Genomic DNA, 21,225 nt, shown 5'->3' with positions numbered 1-21,225 from the left:
TCATGGTGTCTCTAGGCAAGTGGTCTGCGGTATTGCTAAGATTTCTGCTCAGATACCATGACACCTAAACAAAAAAGGTCCTATCTTAAGGCAATTCCCATCATTTGTCGAAGTAAGCTGAAATTTTCATCAGGGAGCTATTGCTTCTCATTTATAAAGGAAAACATCAGCTATTATGGTAATAATACAGAAAGCCTCATTAATTACAGCACACAATAAAGAATAAAGTGAGTTTAAAGAAGCCAAACAGATGGTGCAGTATAAACAGGCTTTTTAAACAGTAACCTTCACAGTAGGGAATGCTGTAGGTAAGAGTGCAACTTAACTTTCATTAGAACATTTTTATTTCTATGTTTAGAACATAGAAGTATTTCCAGATATGTTTTTTGCTGAAAGTTGAATTATTCCGGAAAGTCTGAGAAAAACAAAAAGCAATACAATTGCTTTCTAATTACAGAGATTATAAGGTGAGGGCTGGGGGAGAAGAGGATATGCTGTCATGTTTTTACTGTTTTCTGACATTCTTTCTGCACTTTTGAAACATTTTGTAAGGAAAAGTTTATCAAGAATTTTCTAGGAAGAAGCTTGATCGTTAGCAGAGAAAAAAAAATAGGCAGACATAGCTCTATTTTGGGAGCTAATGGGGAGGAGGGCTAGAAACCATTGCATAAAAGGAGGAGCCGTCCTTTTTCATTTTCCCCAAAGGAAGGAAAAAGCAAGGTGAGGAATCATGGGATTATAGAATCATCTGGGTTGAAAAAGACTTTCAATATCATGTCCAAACATCAACCTGACCTACCGAGTCCAGGGCTTGAAGTACTATTATGTGTTAGAGGCAATTTTAAGACATGAACCTATTAAAGATTCCTCCAACCATATTCAGCATTCCTCTGTGCCTAGGAAACTAAAATGTAATATGCCAGTTTCCCATGCAAGCATCCAGAAAATATCTGCAATACAGACTTATATGATTAGAGAAACCGTACCCGTTCAATTGTACATACCATAAAACTAACAAAACTAAGTCTGTGTGGTTTATGAACTCAGTTCCTATCCAGTAACTTACTAGCAGAATTTACTGTAATGAGTGCTGAAGAAAGGTTTCCCTCTGCTTCAGTGCAGCAGTACAAGAAGGACTGCTCATGTCTGCTGGTAACTTAACTGACCAGCCCCAGGAAAGGCAGATGCTCAGATAAGTCGCCTTGCATCCATGCTGTCTTTGTAGGATGCCTGTGTGTAAATCTCATATGCCTTTGCAGACTCTGAAATGGCAGCAACCTCAAGCCTTATTTATTTTTTTAGTATCCAATGACTTCACGATAATAGGATTCTGTAAGGACTAGCTCTCTCCTAATAGCTGAGGAGCATCTACAAAAGGAGAGGTTGCATATTGGACAGGTTTGAAGCAATGGCCTCAAAAACCTTAAGCTGGGGGCTTTTGTTCTAAACTTTAAGGACATGGACTTTTTGCTTGGGGACCATGAGTTTTAAATAGTTTCTGTTCATTCTTCTAATATTATTCATCTACTTAGGCTCTATTGGATTATTCTTGAAATAATGTACATAACTGTAGTTATTTACAGTATACGCTCCCATTTCTTTTGGCTATGAGCTTTCTGCTGCCTCAGTGATCTACATATTACATTTTAACTTTAATATTAATGAAAATCTAATTTCATGGCAATAAAATGAAATTCAGTTACTTTTTTCTTCCTGATGTAATTGGAAATTAAGCCCAGTTTATTTTTAGTCTGGACATTTAATTGCAAGAAAACAACAGTCTTTGGGAGGAAAAAAAGGAGGTCACTAAGGGAATACTTCTGAACTCAAGCAACTGTTGTTTCAATTTTGAACTGTACAATCAGGTAGAGAAATGAATTTTGTTCAACCTTCTGAGCTGTCATATGTTTTGAAACTGGGCAGTAGGAAGCTGGGATGCCCTATACTCTAGCCCATTTCTTGTCTCAAGCCTTGTTGTTTGTTGTCACTGAAACTGTGGTTCCCCTGTATGCAGCATATGGTAGTGTAGAGAATATTAAGAGTAAGGTTGGATTTGTGGCTGTTGTGTTAAGATCTGGGATGACTCATTGGACAACCCACCTGTACATTATCCCTTGTTTTACAGGCATCAAAGGCAACTCCATGTGATGCTACCACAGCTTTTCCTTGGGTACCATTACCACTGACACCAGCCTGCCCCTCAGCATGCCAGTCCAACAGGCCACATAGGCTCAGGCAGCTCATGAGGGTGGTTTTGTTTTGATTTTTAATATATCAATGATCATATTAAACTGATCCTTGAATGTGGTAGTAGCAAGAGACAAAACCCTGTCTCATGAAGAAAACTTTTAGTTGTTAATGGATCTTTTGGTCATCCATCTGAAAAGATACCTAGCTCATGTGTTCACAAAATGCACGTATGAAACTGTGGCAGCTCTGAAACGTAGGAGCTCTTTGCTGCCATCTGTCAGTGAACTGAAAAGAGAGGGGGAAGTATGTACAAACTTTATTGGAATATTTATTTGCCCTCCCTTTTGTGGACTTAGAGAAATATTTGTGGACTTAGAGAAATGAAATACCATTATACTTGTTGCGTGGTGAAGAAAATCAGAACTGTATTTAAATATAATATTGTTAGGAGTTACCCATAACGGAACCTCAGACTGACATGGGATATTAAATGAGGCTGAGTCTATATGTGTATGTAAGTACACCTGTTCATAACTGACGTGATGTGTTGAGCATGCTGAGCAATGGAGTGCAGACATCAGTATGACAGTAGATGATAGTAGCATCATTTAGGTACAATGATACAGGATTAGCACTGACAAAGGATGTAAATGGGAGAGACAGTAAATTGCTTCCTCTATGAAATGAGGCAGCCCTTCTAGGGAGTATTTTTAGATCTGTCTCTTCCCTTTTTTGATAATAAATGATGAAGAGGGTGCAGCTGATAGGCAAACTATGAAATCACTTGTTCATCAAATGTTTAAACCAAGTTAAAAAATGTATCCAAATATATGGCATATGTTTCTGCATAGGTGCAACAGAACTACTTTAAATATTGACATTGTGTAGAAACATTGATAAGCATTTGGTTCAAATCAGTGATGAATTCCATTTCAGCCTCATTTGAAAATCAAGCAGAGCTTTTAGGAAAGAATTAATAGTTCTTGGCGAACTCAGAAACAGTGTTTCATGAGTTCATGAGTTATATTTTGGGCTAGTTTTGCAAATTTTAAGAAAAAAAAAAAAGTAGTATCTGAACCTGTTCCTTCTTGTTAACAACAATATTTGGAGGAATAGTTTAATGTTTGTATCATTATAGGAAGTTTCCTTAACATAGCAGTCATGAATAGTCTCATTAAAATCAAAGAGCATGACTATATGGCTATGCAAACACAAAGTTTGACCCAGAAAGAGAAGATGTGCTAGAGTTTCTGTGACATCCTCCAGGGATTTCACTATTGCTATTGATTTTACATGAAGGCACTCAGATAGTACAGTGATGGACGGCAGTATAAAACCCTAAGAGAGATGGATAGACATGATTAAGTGTTTATTGGCTAGTAGTCAGTACCTTTTCCTTATCCTCTCAGGTCCCAATCCACAGATGATATGCTGTTACCGCTTTTAGCTCCAGGGTTGGTCATTAAACTCAAGCAGAAATAGCTGATATATTTAGGTCCAGAGGTCTCCAGTTCATTGCTTGTTTATCTCTGTACTAGAGTCTAACATACAATATTGAGGCCTAAATAAGAAGTAGAATTGTTGTGAATATTTAATTTGCTAAAACCTTTTTATTCAAATACCATTAATCTTTAAAGTTTTCAGTTTTCTTGTTTATTCCTTGGAGAACTTACAATTTCCCCACTTTCCCTTGAGATTGTGGTCTGTTGTTACTCTTTCCAAAGGAAACATAGAAGTCATATTTTATTCTGAAAGGATTATCCTCCCTTCGTGTTCTGTTTAATGTTTTTAGTTGAATAGTGTGAACTTTTCTGGACACATTTCTAGGATTTATGCATTAATATCAGACTCCAGATGAAGAGGCTTTTTATCAGATAAGCAAACCTGAGAGGCAGTCCTGAATCTTAACACTGGGGATAGAGGCTGGAACAGTACTCTTTCTTAGAGCAAATCTGATTGCATTTGAGTGACACAGAAGATATTTTTCTTTTTTTCACTGGTTGTATTAGTGCCACAATAAACTACATAAGCTCTGTTAAAAACAAACAAACAAACAACAACAACAAAACCAACCTCTGGGATGTGGAAAAATTCAACAGCAATGTGTACTAAGGTGCAAAGAACATATTTTTTCATTTACTATTACTTTATATCTAGATGGCCAACTGTCTTAAGAGTGCTTTCAGATCCTGCAGATCAATATTCTGCTAAATTCTGGTATTACTGTAGTTGATGGTATTGCTATCAATGACTTGCTATACAGCAAAGTATCTTTCTGGAATAAGGCATCTTTTCCTTACTCAGGAAGGCAATAACTTACTCCAGTTATTGCCATCAGTTGATAGGATGCTGCTGGTACTTGCCCCACAGGGCCTGTTTTTTTTTTTTTTTTTTTTTTTTTTTTTTTTAGCTAGGATCAAGATTTGAATTTCCCAGATATTTTATTTATGTATTTATTTTTTTCTATTTTAAGAAGGAAAGGTATGGTGTAGTCTAATGGCAGAAGCAATAGGCTAGACCTACTCAAGCTAAAGTAAATAGACATATATAATATGTATGAAGTCCACAAAAATATGAAGAAAAGTACACTCTTTCTACATTTGTTGAAACTTTTTAGTTACATATAGCTTACAACTAATACAGGGATTGTATGTGATTTTACTGAGCTAAGTAACTTTTGGTGAACACTAAATTAACAATGTAGTGAACTGATATTTTCTGCTCAGGAGATATCTGTGAACTGCCATAATTTCCTTCTACAATTATTTTTCAAGGACTAGCTTTTTGTCATTTTCATATTCAATGAATTTGTGAGGAATACTCTACATCTTAGATGTGTTACCCCAGTGTCACCAGTCAAGCAAAGTCATATGCAATTCTCAGACCAACAGTCTTTCTGGCAATCATAATATTCTTAGTAAAATCTGCTTGCCACAGATCTGTGTCCGAAATGCATTCTGCAACTAAAACAGCATAGAAAGGTCACTTGCAAATGCTTCAGAGAATATTCATAGCAACCCTCTTTTGCATAACATCTTTTTGCAATAATAATTTTATCATTTCATTATTTGCTGACATTCCCTAGTAACATGTCGATGGTTCTTGAAAAAAAAAAAAAGCGTTAAACAATATCAGTGGGTTTTTTTCCCCATCATCCAAAACTTCAGTGCTAGAACTTTGTCCAGACAGCCTGGCTTGTTGTCTGTTGTCACTTGATTCTATTTACCTAACAAATGCTACCAGTTACCTAGGTTTGTCACAGGCTGTTTCAGTTTCCTTCCACCTTAAGATGTGATTTGCAGCTCCATCACTGAACTGATTATAATAGATTGCTCAGCATCATTTCATCTCACTCCGTTGTCCACACAATGTGGGGACATTTTTGTGATCCATTTTCCTTGCAAAGAACTTCGTGGCAAAGATGTATCTCATTGTCATAAAGAAGTACTTTTGTAAACCTTCCTCATGTAATGAAATTATACATTCCATCTGTGCAAATGTAAATGCTATTTTTTGTTTGTCTGTTTATTTTGCTGTTGAGCTACGTCTAGGTTATTTTTTTTTGGTTCATGCTTACACATTCTGGACTTGATGGTCAAATGCCTTGAAAATTTACTTGTCTCAATTCTGGTCTAAGATTTCATTGGAAATATTGCATTGTGTATGTAATTATGCCTTCTTCCCGAAGATCAGTCAGTAATTTATACGCCATTAGAATGTGTTTTTGATGGGAGCTTGACTAGCTTAATTATTTTATGTGTTTCAGAAGAATTTGCTATCATAAAACTGCATAGTAAAGCATGACAAAAAAGCTGAATAGTTGTAGGATAGCTGGCATCTTTGTATAAATTAAAGTAGTATTCCACCAGTACATAACATCAAATAACATGTACTCTAACTGTACTGGTGTCTTTCTCCCCCACAACAGAAGCAATGTTAAATATTGTAATCGGGTATGCTAATGCTACAGCTACAGAGCCTTTTTGTGGAGTATGTGCTGTAAGCACCCCGTGTCCTGCAGCAAGGTAGCTGGTTTATGACAAACTGTTTTATAGCTGTTCTCTGAAAAACATTCATGATTTACGCATTCAATAGAAGACAGGGGAAACTGAGTAACAACCTACTAAAGGTGTCAGTAACTTTATACTTGCATGTATACTTTCTTAAAAGGAGTTGGATACTTCATTCAGAATGCAGTGTATTTTGGAAAATCACACTATTTGTATCCCATGAGTTTGAGAGGATTTGGTTTGATTTGTTGGGAGGTGTTTGATAGTTATTTTCACTGTGATTCTTAGTATTGGTGTTATGGTCTAGTGGTCTAGATCCCCAGGAGCTATGCCGGCTTTAGCTCAGTCAGTGGCATGTGAATAGCCTGGTGCCCATCTTCCGAAGATCCAAAAGAAGTAACACAGTGATATCCTGAACTGTGGAAACAAAGAGAGGATTAAAGTTCACAACTTTTCTAGAAATGGTCAGTGTATTCTTCTTCATGATATGCTGGCTGCAGGAGCTCGGTGAATTTAAAAGCAGGAAAAGACAGTTGCAAATATTACATTGAACTGGAAAGCAGTGTTAATAAACTGGTAGAATAATGTGCCTTCCAGCTATAATTTGAGATTGCCTGCGGAAATCCTTGAGCTAAAAGAGGTGCATGGATTATGAAACATAATTACTGCAGGCAAAGAAAGGAAACATTTGCCACCTTGCCACTGCCCATTCTTACCTCTCTCCTTTATTATTCCTTCACAGTTTTCTTTTCTTTAGCGATGCATCAGCTCTTCAGGTAATAAATCACAGAATCTTTGTGGCTAATGTCTTTATTTTGCATGGCAAACACATGCCATAAATCTAGGTAAAACTTAATGACTGGTATATGACATCCTTCGTTCTGTGAGTGGCAGAGACAGAAGATCCCATTTCCACTCAGCTTTCTCACTGCAGGAGAGACAAAACGTGTTGATCAGCTATTTGGGTACTAAAGCGATTGATATCAAGACTCAAAGAAAGGAGGGGAAAAGAGCCATTAATACTGCCTTCATCATTTCCTAGTGTTGGAAACACTTTTACCGTGTCAGTGCTCATGTACCAGCACTGACCCACATGTCGTGCTTTTAGAGCTGTTATTGTTATCTGCCACCATGTAGTGTTATGAAGATGGAGTGGCATTGCTTTACCTGGAGCACTGCTGTTCAGTGCGAATAGGTCTTAGGACAACAGTGTTTCTCCTGGGCAAAATGATCTCCACTCATTCTAACGTTGCCTGCGTGTCATACCTAGATTCCCTTCATGGGAGTCCAAAGAAATGAAAGGACTGTAATGATTAAGAGCAGTCCAAAATGGACTAGGCCAATTCTTGACTAGTCTAGGGCTGACTGGTAGAAGCATTTTTCCCCTAAGACATACATATAGCATTTCCATGTTCTTTGTCCCATACTGACTGCTTGGGATATTCTTGGCAGCCAGATACTCATTGTAGTACCTCTGTGTCTGGTGAGAAGAATGAAGTGCAGGATCACAGAGTCATAAGCTCCCAAAGTAGAACTGACAGCTCTGAGACAGCGGGCATTTTCTCTGAAGAGGAGTCGTGGTATCAGGCCCATCATATGTAAAGCAATTACAGTGTAAGCTAATGAAATCAGATGCCAGCTTTGCTGATATAACTACTTTCACAACCTCTAGCCTTCCGAGCATAACACAGAATAATTCATAATGGGACTGCACAGAACTCTTTCAATTAGATTTCAGCAGTGGAGCGAGTTATTTTAGCTAGGCAGAAGTATGCAAAGCCTGTAGGCTCAGACACATGGTAATTGAATAAATAGACTCAGGCCTCTGCTATCACAAAAAGAAATTAAGAACTCAGTGTAAAAGATGTAAGAGTCTACGTCTAAAAGACACCCGTTCAGCTGAAATCATCTAACTGCACTCCATTCAAAATCACACTTCTGGATGAGGGGAGAGGTTGCTGTTTCTCTGAAAAACTCTCAGCGGTGAGGATGCCTTCAAGTGAAGACTACGAGTGAAACTAACTTTCAGATACTGCAAATGTCAAAAATGCCTGCAATGCATAGAAGAAATTGAACGCTAATCAGTAAACAGAGAGTCTGAAGACAAACTCTCTCAGGGATGCTTCCTTTATTAAAGGTGATATTTCAGCATTTCAGGCAAGTAGTATTAATCACTTGAACCCGACACAGCACGAGCTCTTGTGTTTCTGCCTGTTTTGTGGTGTGTGTGTGTGTGTCTTTCCCTCTTCCTTGCAACTGTTTCTGTTTTGTGATGCTTCATGCAGCCTCCCTGACTAAGGGTATTGAAAATAGCACCTAAACCTTGCAATAGCTGAATGTTTCTGAGCCAGTGCATGCAGTGTTTGGAAGCTTCTTCCGATCTTCATGGTGGTTTTTGCACTTTTCTGGTAGTGATTACTGCTAGGTGATCAGGTTTTTAGTCACTCGATCTTTTCCATTATTCGTAGGAAAGCTTTCCCAAGGTGGATGGCTTGTTCCCCAGGCAAGTTACTTCAGCCAAGAATGCTTGATCCAGGGCTTTCACTCTGGGCTTCAGATGCTTTCAGGTAGCAAATCATAGATGAACATCTGGCATGGCTAACTCTTGACTTGCTAATGGATTTGAAGAGAACAAGAAGAGAATAAATTCAGGACTCCATGAAAGAAGGTGCAGAAAGTCCCTAAATGCCCTGTTTTTGGCTGTAATGGCATACTGGAGAGGAAGTGAGAGTGGTTTTGTTTATAATACTTTTATATTATTTTTCAGAAATTGTTTACAATCTCTCAAGTGGAAAAAGTGGCAACACACTGGGAAAGAAGCTTTCAGGGCTGTTGCCAGTTTGCAAGAAAACTCATGGGAATTTTGTTGTTGGCTTCAAAAAGGGAGAAGAAATTATTTTTGCCTTCTAGATTTGAATAAGAATTGCTTATACTGAATATAGATTTTCTAGTCCATTAAGTTCAGTCAGTATGAAATGAACTTAACTGGCCAGACTGACACCTGGAGAATACACCTTGTGCTAGAGGGAATCTTCATTTGTGTAAATCTGATGGAGCTAATTCTTTTACCTCTTGCTTTGGATCTGACATCTGTGAGGTTCCTGTTGCTGGAGTTACATTTTCTGGGTGAATGGGAACATGCTGAGACAATGGGAGAGACAGGAAGAATCAAAGGAGAATCAATACTCTTCTGTGATGTCCTGTCCTCAGTTAGCAGAATAAGCAGACAGCACACTGGCTTACACTTAGTATCCTACACCTCCAGAGCTCCTACTCATGTCATTCCTCTGATGATCATATAGTGCTTTTGGTACTTTTATTTCTGTTATGTGTTTTAAAGAACAGACACATTTTCTTTCTTGCAAGGAAGAGCTAATGTCCTGTCCCTGGTAGAAACATCATAGGATCAACTGATGATGTAAACTGTCAAATACTGCTTGAATATAGGCACCAAGAAAAGGATGGAACGCCAATTTCTGTAGAGTAGTAAATGCTAACTCTGCTCCAGTCAAAAAATAAATCATAGAAAAATCTTGTTTGAGACAGATCCAGAATATTACATTCTTCATGGCAACACCACATCAGTTCTGAGTGCTTTGTATGGGAGAGAACTTTTACCTTTGCACAAGTCTGAAGGCAGAGCCCACAGCCATTTTGTTTCACAGAAATGGGAGTGGATGGTCGAATTATTTCAATTGATTGCAACCCAGACATTTATTCTTTTTTTTTTTTTTCTTGCCTTCCCTTTTGAAGAATTGATTTCAATACAGAAAGCAGTACCAAGAGAAGATTGGCTGTATTGAATTCACATTGAACTGATTAAAAAACATGGAAGTTATTAGAAAAATAAACATATTTCCTTTTGCATTATGCAATATTTCATCCCCAAATTTATTAGTTTAATATACTAAGTGAAAATGACAATGAATATTATTTAACATCATTAGAGAATATTTTTGGCAGCTGAAAAACATATTTTTATGTGTGCATTACAGTTTACAATTAAATATTTTTTTTATGAAAGAGATCATATAATTTTTCATCTTATGCATCAAACAATAATAGTTTGAGGTTAGACTAAATATTCATACACACGTCTAATTTTGTTTACATGTTTTTCTGGGCTATTTTAAAACGTTAACTACTGAAGTAAATCTGTGTAAAGGTTATTTACACAATAATCTCAGGGATCGCCTGAACGTGCATATACCAATCATCATTTCTATTGTGCAAAGCTCATGGTCTTGCACCGTAAAGTGTTTCTGTAGCTGAGATGAGAATCTGGTTTGCAACTCACAGAGATAACTGAAAAAAATAGTCAGGTGCAATACACATACTTCCACGCAAAGGCCTAATTGATTTTAGAATCAGTTTTTTTAAGAATACAGGACCAATCTGAATTAAATTCCCTCCAATGTTCTGTTGGGCATATTAATTCTTTCCCTTCTTTTCCTTCTTGGATGTATAATGCTGCAATCTACTGTTGAACAGCTGCTGTGGCTCCTGATCAAAGACAGGTAAAGTAGTCCCAGATCTTTTACCCGCCTCTTACAGGTGTTACGAGGTTTAATTAATTTATGCTTTTATAACACATTGAGGTCCTTGAAGAGAAGATAGTATGAGGTTGTATTCCCTTCTCCATTCCATTACTGGCCGAGCAGATTGCTTGGAAATGCAATTTGGTATGCACAGGTGGCACTGCCTTCTGCAAGTTCCTTCATTCATGTGCTTTCGATGGGGCTGATCTTGTTATTTCTCCTTTAAAATTTCTTAGTAAGGGGAGCAAAAAAGAGAAGGCAGGTCAGAGGGATGCTTAATGAAAGAGATTTTACAATATATGAAGCTTTTCCAAGGAGGTTCCACCACATTGTACCTTGTGCTGATCAATTATAGTATCTCTTTCTTATGGGCACTATTCCAGGAACAGGTAATGGGTTTGCACAAATCAAAGTTCCAGTAGAATTTGATATGGAAAATAGATGTGCAGAGACTCCTGATGTCCTGTGTGACTTTGCTATTCATTTTTGTAATATTCCAGCAAATTCTTTAGGGCCAATTCTCAAGCATGCCATAATCCATGTATGCTGAAGAAGATTGAAAATTTTCCATCAAAACTTCTGATAGTTGTTTTATTTGTTTATTTATTATTTATATATTTATTTATTTAATTAAAATGGTAGCACTCTATAGGAAATATTATTTTAATGCAAACCAAAAAATGCACAACCAAATATAAATTCATTATAGCTGTGACTATTTGAACCAAAGACATTTTCACTCTTTTCTTCATTTCTGTTTCATTACCCTGAAACTTTGGGTCACACTGTGATTATTTTTAAGCAACTTCATTGTAAAGATCGTACAGCTTGGCTTCCTGGTTTTCCTTTAGATTACAAATCAGAAGACCCTGTTATGCCCTTCTTGCCCCACTCCTTCAACTTGGGGTTAGATCAGGAGTGTGAACTTCGGTTTCATTATTCCAGTTCATTCCTTTTTCTTTCATTAGATTTTCCATTGTTGAGACTATTCCTGGTTATTCACTGACAGTATTAGACTGGGGAGATGAGACTTTCCTGGGGAAAAAAGCGTGAAGAATTGAAATGACAGGGTTGTACCAGCAGTATGGTGGCTGCGCTAACTCCAGCTCAGTTGTAGGTTGTGCTGCAATATTACAGATGCCTTGTTGTGATGCGGGGAAATTAGATCAGTGCCCATGGGCCCTACCACAGAACACGACAGAATGTTTTCCGTGTCTCTGTACCAAGTATATGCACTAACTTTGTAGAGTGACTGGACTGTTATGAATGTTATGCAAGAGGAAAACATCGTATCTGCAAAGTGCATTGACAGAAATTCAGGTGATGTTTTACAATCTGTGCTGTGTTGTTGCTGACTTTGTCAGCAACAAGGTTGGAGTATTCAGAGTCCAGCACAGCATTTGAAGCCATGAGCTCAGAAACAAACTGTGCTTCAAGTATAACTTTGAGCCAAGGCCTGCATATCTGTTTGGGAGCAGAATAAGGTCCTAAACCTGGATGAATGAATGCTAGAGGCATTGTTCATTTGCACTGATTTCAGTGCAGCTCCTGGGTGGCTTTGCATCCTCTGGGCTGCTTCTCTGAACTGGAGCAGGGTGACTCCTCCACTGAAAATTTGTTATGTACGTTATGTAGTGCTGTCTGGACACCTCACTTCTAAGCATTCCCTGGGTTTAATGGCCAGACTGTGTAGTTAAAATTCATTTACAGGTGCTTTCTCAATGGTAGGAAAACCTGTTTTTTGCTACGCTTTTCTTGGAGCCATTCCCCAGACAGCACACTGCCTCCCTCTCTTCAGATCATAGGTCAAGACACTTTGCTGACAAGTCTGACCATTTTCTCTGATGTAGCAGAACCTTTAACGATTTGGACCAGCTGAACAAATGACCCTTAAATTTAACACTTATATTTGTTTTATATATTTGTGCACGTTAGTAATGCAAATCCAAATACTGGTTCATCTAAATGTTTGAAATCATCAGTCTCACTTCTATTGCATGAGTGTCTTGTTCATACTTCTGCCCTTGACTAATGGTACAAAGTATCGTGCCTGCCTGTGATCCTTCCAACCTAAAAATTCATATATTCTGTTAAATGTTAGATTTGGAATATTCATCATCATTAGAAGGTAAATAAGGCCTGTAAAAGTGGTTTTTCTTATTTATTATAAATTGTATATTTTTTCTGTCATTACAAGTGAGTGCTGAATTTTGCTCGTTCAGATCAGTAATGCAGACTGTACACATCTGAGGTGCTGATGGGCAAAAATGACTGTTCTGCAGTCATGTGGGAAGCAAGAAAAACCACCCGAGGCAAATCAGGCTAACTTAACCTGCTACCTAATTTGTTCTAAAACCAAAGAGTTAATTACTGGAGTTAACTTTCTGGTTGGTGAGAACACTTACTCTGCAAAGACAAATGCCAACATACACCACAGATTTAATTAAAGAGAACAGAGATAAGTACCGTATTGTATGCTGAAGTAATGTTTACTATAGCAATTGATTACTCTGCAGGCAGCTTGTTATGTTCCATTCCAATTTAAAGTGAAGATAAGAAATATAGAAGAATGATAAATATTCAGTCTGAATCACACCTTTTAAGGAGGTGACTGAAAGAGCCTGAGAACACTTATATAAAAAACAAAGCTGCAAAATCCACAGGTGATGTAAATGAGGATGTTTCCATTTGACATTACTGAGTGTTGTTTTACACCCGTTGAGAATCTGGCTCCCAAGAGTGCTAATAAAAAACTCTGGTGTCTTCAAACCTCTCTGTGAAGAGCTGGACTTTTTATATCAGTGTGCAATGGCCTGATAAATCGCCATCCATTTCTTCTGAGAAAGTGAGGGAGAAATGATGGGGAACAGCATTGTTGTTCTCTGGAAGAAAGCTGTAGGGCATAATGGAGAGATGGTATCGTAGCACTGACTCACTGGCCAATCTTTATCTCTTCAGAGCCAATGTTTTTTTCATTTCTGCAGTTGTTGTACAATGTTCCCTCCTCTGTTTCAGTCTGGTGGTTGCATGTGATGGAAGGGAGCGAGCTTTCAGCTGAGGTCATAGATTAGGAAACAATTTTATCCCAGATTCATGGTATGACTTTGGCAAGCTTCAGTGCTACTGTGTGCCTCAATTTCTTCATCAACATACTCCTTCTGATCTACCCTTTCTGTTATCCTTCTCTTTCTGAGAAGCAGGAATGCTGCAGGTGAGAAGCGGTCTGGTGTTTAAATTCAAATGATTTTGACTGAAGCATTGCCCCTGCCGTGGACTGCTCATATTTCCTTCCACGACAGGATTATTCCATCCACGTTATAGCTGACTGCGTATGCAACAGGCGCAACAACACTTACTAAAAGATGAACTGGGAATAGATAGGACCACAGCTTACCACCTCTACAAGATGGTGGAGCGGAGGGAAAAACAACTGGTGTCTTAGTGTTAGCAGTGGGAAATTAGTCCCTTAATCATGGCATGGTGTGCACTTCAGGATCCTGCAGAAAACTCGAGGTTCAAATACTGCAGGAGGCAGTGAGCTGTGAGCACTGCTGGCTCCCTGCTCTGCTCTCTGGGAGCACTGACTGGAGTCTGGAGTGCTCAAAGCATTCAGCTCACATTTGCAATGTAGCAGAGCAGAGACAGGCTTCACGTGTCAAATTTGTACAAAAAGAGAACAGGATTATGTAAGCTTCATTTTTATTATTATTGTTAATGTGTATATATTGCATGTAATTGTGGCATGAGCTGATGTTAATTAATTCCAAATAGCCTTTTTAGCTAGAAACTGTGTGTTGTACTTCATTACTGCAATAGGCTTTTGCTTTCCAAGTTTCCTCAAAATGAAACAATTTTCTTTTCAAGTGTACATCACCGAAGTCAAAAAGACATAATATTCCCAACTGTATAAAACAGCCCGTGGCAACTAGGTTAGAGCTGTCAGTTTTACACATGGGGTGCCTGACAAACATATTATACATACAATTCAAGGCTGACCTTATACTGCACCTGAATTTAAATCTGTGTACTGCATGATGCTTTATATCCTAAATAGGCTGTTAACAACCTCTTACAGCCCTTCCCTTTTATAACGGGCTGTAACTGCAAACTCTAAATTGTCATGAGCAGCAGCCAGAAGGTAGCACCATAAAATTAGTTAATTTTAACATAAAGATGCCAAATCACTGCTGCACACATTTGAAAAGTATATTCTCTTTCAAATAGTTCAGTGCTTGCAGATAAGAAGCCGGTTCCACAAGACTTCAACCATGTTTCCCAGTGTTTTAAAATGTCTGGTGTCTCCAAAACACGTGGGTTAAGAACTGGTCAGCTTGCAGAACTGGGGACATCAGAGGCAGAAGTTCAGCCTTGAGGGGAGCCTTTTTTTTTTTTTTAAACTAAAACCTCTGTGATCTGTGGGATAATCTAACTAGAAAACTTTGGTTCTACTAGTTTGGGGATGCTGAGATATTAGCAAGTGTTTTCAAAGGGCGTAGCAGTCATTTGCAAAGGATGTAATCCAGTGCCAGCCTCCTGATGACTTCAGCGGGGTGAGATTTCTACAGGAACTTTAATGAGAGCACAGATATGCAGCGCCCGCAGAGAAACCAGCGGTACTTCCTCTGCTGAAGTGCTGGGGAAGTAATAATTTGCTTCCTCTCGTAGTATGGCTGGAGGCGTTACAAAGTCTTTGCAATGGGTGGTGTAACTGCAGCCAGGGTGTGTGTATGGGGGGGGGGGAACGGGACACTACAGGGGAAGGATCTGAGCAATTTAAAGCAGCTCAGCGTAAACTTCTAGAGGGTATACAGGAGGCTAAAAAAGGGAGAGGCATGTTGAGGTCAGTGCTTTGCCACTGCTCTACACATAGGCAATCAGACATCTCTTTTGGTCTTTTGGTGCTGTATGATTAGAGAAGGCACCACAGTGTTTATCTCCATCCTTGCCTCCCTCTCTGTCAGACACACTCTGCTTGTGGCCCAGTCCCAGGCAGCAGATTTTCAAAGCTCCAGTATCTTTAGTTTCAACATGTCCCCACAGTGGGTTCTGCCCACCTGTGGTCACAGAGAGAAGCTGCTTTTCTAGGGTAGGTTTGGGGTGTTTGTGACACAGAATTTAAACGCATGCCTGTCCTGAGCACATGTCACGCTCGTGTTTCATGTGTCGCCTAGGAACAACCCAACCCCAGCAGGTCTGGAAAGTGCTTCTGGCACTAAGTGTGGTTATGGCAGGTTAACGCTGCTCTATCAGCCCGTCGGTCCCACAGCCTGGTAAGCAGGAGTGGGGAAGGAATCAAGGAATCAAAGAGGGGAACCTGCCTATTAAGTCCCTGTGGTTTCTCCCATCTCTGTGGCCCTTCCCCAGGAGATCTGGTCCATTGGACCAGTGCTGTAAAGCTGCACACTCGGTGGTATGTCTTTGCTCAAAATGCAAAACAAATTCTGGTGCTTACTTTACAGCACTATATCTCTCGTCTTTCATGTGCTTGCTGCTGCAGAGCTGTGCTGTTTGCATGTCAAATCACCCCCTCGTTTCTGCTCAGAACAAAAAAATTCATTCAGCCAATGCAAGCTCAGGAGAGGTCTGGAGAAAGGACTCTGATTTCAGACTGACCCAGGCAGTGGGAAGGTCCAGATCACCGTCTCAGCCTGAGCTGAGCTGCTCCACACTGGAGCTGCTTGGTCTGGCTTTGTGCCCCATCCCTGTGAGCTGGCACCATGCCTGCCTGCCACCCTGAGCAACATTTGGGAAAAAACAACAACAACAACAACAACAACAAATCAACAACTGCTTTTCTTACCATAAACAAATCCTTTTGTCCTTTTGGAAATGTTTTCAGGCATTTTGGAGAACTGCTTGGAAGTCCCCCGTTTCAATCTATAGGCTCCTTTTGCTATTCTCGTGCATGCTCCTGTCAAGCACTACAACTAATAGGTACCATTTTGCTTTAAATTCCTTTGGAAGTAAAATCCTTAGGATTAGTGTTTTTGTTTCCTTTGATTTGGTTAGTTGCCACTCATTGACTCATGTCAGGCTTTAAAAAAACTGGCTGCTATACTTGCTAGAGAAAATGAAGACTAGGGCACAGTGTAGCGTGCATATTGTAATAGTTAATGAAATTATGTCACACCAGTGGTGCTTTACTAACAAACACTAGTAATTCACTGAGTGGATTAGTTTCTGTAATTGATTGCCGACTTTCCTAGCAAACCTTGTGCTCAGAAACTTTTAAATATAAGACAATTCCTCGCCCTCCTCTGGAGACATCTCGCTTGTATGCATTATGAAATGGGCACATCCTATTAAGGTATTCTTCCCTGCTTGGATATGACAGCTATTCTCAAAGGAACTAAACTCATTTCTGCACAATGTGCTGGAGACTTGAAGAAGTAAACTATAATTTATCTTCCCTGAATAACACTTCTCAGCTCAATGCCTAAGCTGGATCACCTTCCCATGAACTTTGCCTGTGGATGTTTATCTGCTGACCCACAGCCGTATGGATTTATTTTCATAACTTGTAAATCATCTTACAGATAATGTTGAAAACAAACATTTTATTACTGATTTCCTGCAAATTACAATTACCATTGACAAAATATTGACTGGTTACACAGATTTTATTATGTTCTTGCATACTGGTTTTTAATTGCATTTATGTTTAATAAAAAAAACAATGATGTCTTTCCCATCAAACGATAGGTGAAGTATGCAGTCTGTATCTTGACTTATTTTCTTAGCTCATCTTCTGTAATTTGTGAGTTGCATGAAAATGGAGATGTTCAAATTTATGTTAAAAATTAAAAAAAGAAACAGCCTCTAATGCCCGGTAATAGCCCTGCTTGACTCCGACTTCCCAAAAGATGGGCTAGATGTTTGGTTGACACTGATTTAACTAGGACAGACCATTGGACTGTCTAAACTTGTTCTTTTTATTTCAAAGAAAGATTTTTTATGAAGGTGTCATTATGCTGCATGTCCTCCTTTGGCAATCTACTTTTGTAGGCCGAGGTTTTGGTATAGCATATGAAGGTCTTCTATAGAAGTCTTCTACAGTCAAAGAGATAAAAATCACCAGGAATTAATCTTCAGTTCTCCTCGGTGGATTAGCTTGTTGGTGTTGGTAGACATATACTAAGACTCAATTTGAGTAGGTAAACTGGCAAGAAACTGTAAGCAATTCATTTGGGGCTTCTTCAGTAGCACATAGTCATTCAAAGTTTTTCCTGTTTGTCAAGTGATCACTCGAACAAAGTCATGGTACTGCCTCTGAGGGTTGAGACATTGTCCCTAGACATAAGCAGACACCAAAAACAAGGCATGTTAACTGTCCCAAGAGTCAGCTTCCCAAGGGAGAGTCAGCTGGCATTTGCTGACTATCAGCCTCAGCATCCTTCAGAGTAATCTGAGTGTTCTGCTCTGAAGCTCAAAGCCATGAGACAATCCTGTGGGTCAGCATCTCTTCATCTCTGCATGTCCTCACTGAATCCTAACTTATACCAGCTTCTTTTGTGCTGCCCAGAGATATTACCCCCTGCAAAACAGGGGGGAATAAGTCATTGAGAAAAAAATAAATACAGAGAAGTTAGTTCAGAAAGATATGCTAGAAAACTAATGACTTCTGATAGCCCCTCTATACATGGTGCAAGTCACATACATATTTCACTTCAAAATAGTCATATTCTGCCTTTGTGGCTTCTACTCTGCTTTTGATTATTCCAAGATTCCTCTTGAGCCCATTGTTTCCATATAGCAACATCTGCAATTCCTCAAACCATTCCTAAAATACAGTTTAAAAGCACAAATAAAAGTAAACTATAATGAGGATGTTACTCACATACAAAACTGTGGGCTGAACTACTTTCTATGTTTTTTATTTGCTAATTAATCTAGAAGCTTCCCAGATTTTATTTTAAAGAGTCCAGTTTATAGACACAGTCAGCCAGCAGAGTAGTCTGTGCTGCGGCATCTGCTTAGAATATTTGCATGGAATTGTTTTATGTCCATATAAAGAATAAATGTTTTCTCCAGGTTGTAGTATCATGCTTCTAAAAATCAAAGACAAAGGGTGCTGTATTAAAATTCTGCCAACGGAATGAGCAATAGTTATTAGTACTTAAACTTTTTTTTTTTTTATTACAGTGTAAAAAATACTTATCTTTAGTCTCTTCTCACCTCTGCATGACATCAGAGGGTGACACCGAGGAGTCCTAAAACACTTCCATTTGCTGTTACATGAAACACACCAACTATTTCCAATTGCTCTCACTGCCAAGCAAGCTGGTGGCAATTAATTCTTTAAAAAACAACCATTTTTTCAAGTGGCAGAGCTGTTTCTTTAACAACTCCTTCTGTTAGGAAGTTACTGGCACTTAGAGCCATAACGGGGAGATTTCCCAAAACTCCTTTTGTCAGAGAAATTTGGCTCATGGACATAGTGGGTATTCATACCCTCTAATTTTAAGTGGAATTTAAGATGTTTCTTCCCTTTAGGCTACTTTGGTAGACAACTGAAAGATGCTAACTTCTTTGGATATGATTCAGATCCAAGACAGACTAAACCACCATCTGGAGATAGAGCATTTTTTCTAGGGATGTAGGATTACTGTCCTTATAACACAGGCATCTCAGGTAGATGCTTACACTGAGCTGAACTGGGATGAAAACAGGCTCCACTGGGTGTCAGAGGAAAATAACAGGCTAAATTTATCCCATTTCTTGATTGGGTTGGAACTATCTAAGTGAGATCTAGGAACTAATTTCAGTGATTACCAAGGAAAATCAATCTTTAAATCCATTTCTAGCTAGCTATAGAGTATTAGATTCAGTCAACCCCATTTGTAAATCATGGGATTAGGAAAGTACCTGTGTGAGATGTGCACATACGTTAGAGGATGCACTTGGGACCATGGAGGTCCCATTGAAACCAAGTCCTTGCTTTCCAGAGTTACAGTTTTCTCAGTAGTAAGAGGGGCACACAAACGTTTGTTAAGAGTACTTATTATTTACCTGTGGCCAATTGCATGTTAATTTACTATTAATAATTATTGCTCAATAACTTCAGAAGAGGTGCAAGTGGAAATGATGCGCTAGATGCATAGGTGTAAGTGTTTCAGTATTACTCTTGGTTGGTGCCAGAAGGGACATGTATTCAGTGGTCACAGTCAGATCTGTACATTTGGCGTGTCATGCTGCTGCCCTCTAAGAGATGCATAAACCACGGAGGGATGAGGATTAGTCAGGTACAGAGCACTACATTTTTGCTCTAGCAGTACAGCATATGCACTTGGAGCTAGGAATCCCAACTCCAGCCCTTAGAGCCAGCTAACCTAGCCAGGTGCAGGACATCCATCAGCGAGAACAGCTATCTCAGGGCTAATGAAGGAAGGCTCCAAGAACTGGGACTTCCATGCCTAATGGTTTCTTTGATGCTGTATAACTTGTACAACACAGGTGCATTCAAGCATTCAGAAGCTGGATTCCCTGTAATTTTGGCTGTGCTTTTACAAAAGTGGCAGTTTATCTGTGCTCCTACATAGAACAGAAAACAATGGAAATATCTTAAGAAGTGGTCTCAAGAGGCTGAATCATAGCTCCAGCAGAGAGATGTACTACTTTTCCTTATTGACCTTTAATATTAGCTTCCCTGGCACTCTGCAATCAATGTAATCTTTTCACTATGATCATAATGGCCATTATCCTGAAGACAACAGATAGAAGTGGAAGTAATATTAAATTAGAAAAATAGCTGAAGGATTTATTTGTTTTCTTTATGGATTTCTTACGATTTTTTTTCTCTCCTTTTTTTTGCACAAAGTCAGAAATATTTTTACACTGAAGCAAGTGGTTGGCCCCATTTGTATTACACACTTTCCTCTGCTTCAGTACGTTGCCGACAGTAAGGTATTATTTAGGGAAAAATATAAATGCATAATAAACAGATCTATACAATCATTACTGAACTAAAATAGCAGTTAGGAAAGTATTTTTATTGTGAAAAATGGCCCTGTAGGACTTTCTGGCTATTTGTAATGTTGCAATGTAACTCAGATAAATTGGTGCCCAGGAGTGTGACATTTCAAAAGCTTGAAAATACACTACATTTTTCTGATACGCCATTTTTGTAATTCTGCTAGCTATTTTGCAGTAGCAAGAAGCAATTCCTCTATGCCCAGGCAGTTCAATTAGAGTGTTGTAGATGTTGTCAAAAAGACTCAAACATAAGTGCCCCTGAGCAACGGTTGCGATTTCATAAAGTATCCTGTGCCCTTTCTCCCTAGCAATTGACATTTCTGGTCAATTGTGTGCAATGCTATTAACTAACTTTTAAAATAATGACTCCTTTATCTCTGTCTTGTAAACTTTGTATGATAAGCCCTCCCGTTTGGGGTTAGACATGCCTTTTTTTTTTCAGTAAAAAGGGGTTAATAGATGAAGTCTTCTGCAGGAACAAAAGGCTCTTTTTCCATTAAGTGTTTCAACTGACA

General features: G+C 38.8%; 1 protein-coding gene across 1 annotated transcript in view; it reads left to right on the top strand.

The window, feature by feature from the left end:
- TAFA1 (TAFA chemokine like family member 1) overlaps positions 1-21,225 on the top strand; it is a 313,943-nt gene that overhangs the window by 3,859 nt on the left and 288,859 nt on the right. The window lies entirely within an intron of this gene.

The sequence above is a fragment of the Anser cygnoides genome, chromosome 10 (genome assembly GCF_040182565.1).
Source record: "Anser cygnoides isolate HZ-2024a breed goose chromosome 10, Taihu_goose_T2T_genome, whole genome shotgun sequence".
Classification (NCBI taxonomy): domain Eukaryota; kingdom Metazoa; phylum Chordata; class Aves; order Anseriformes; family Anatidae; genus Anser; species Anser cygnoides.
The sequence above is the reverse complement of the archived record's forward strand: the minus strand, read 5'-3'. Positions and strand labels throughout refer to the sequence as shown.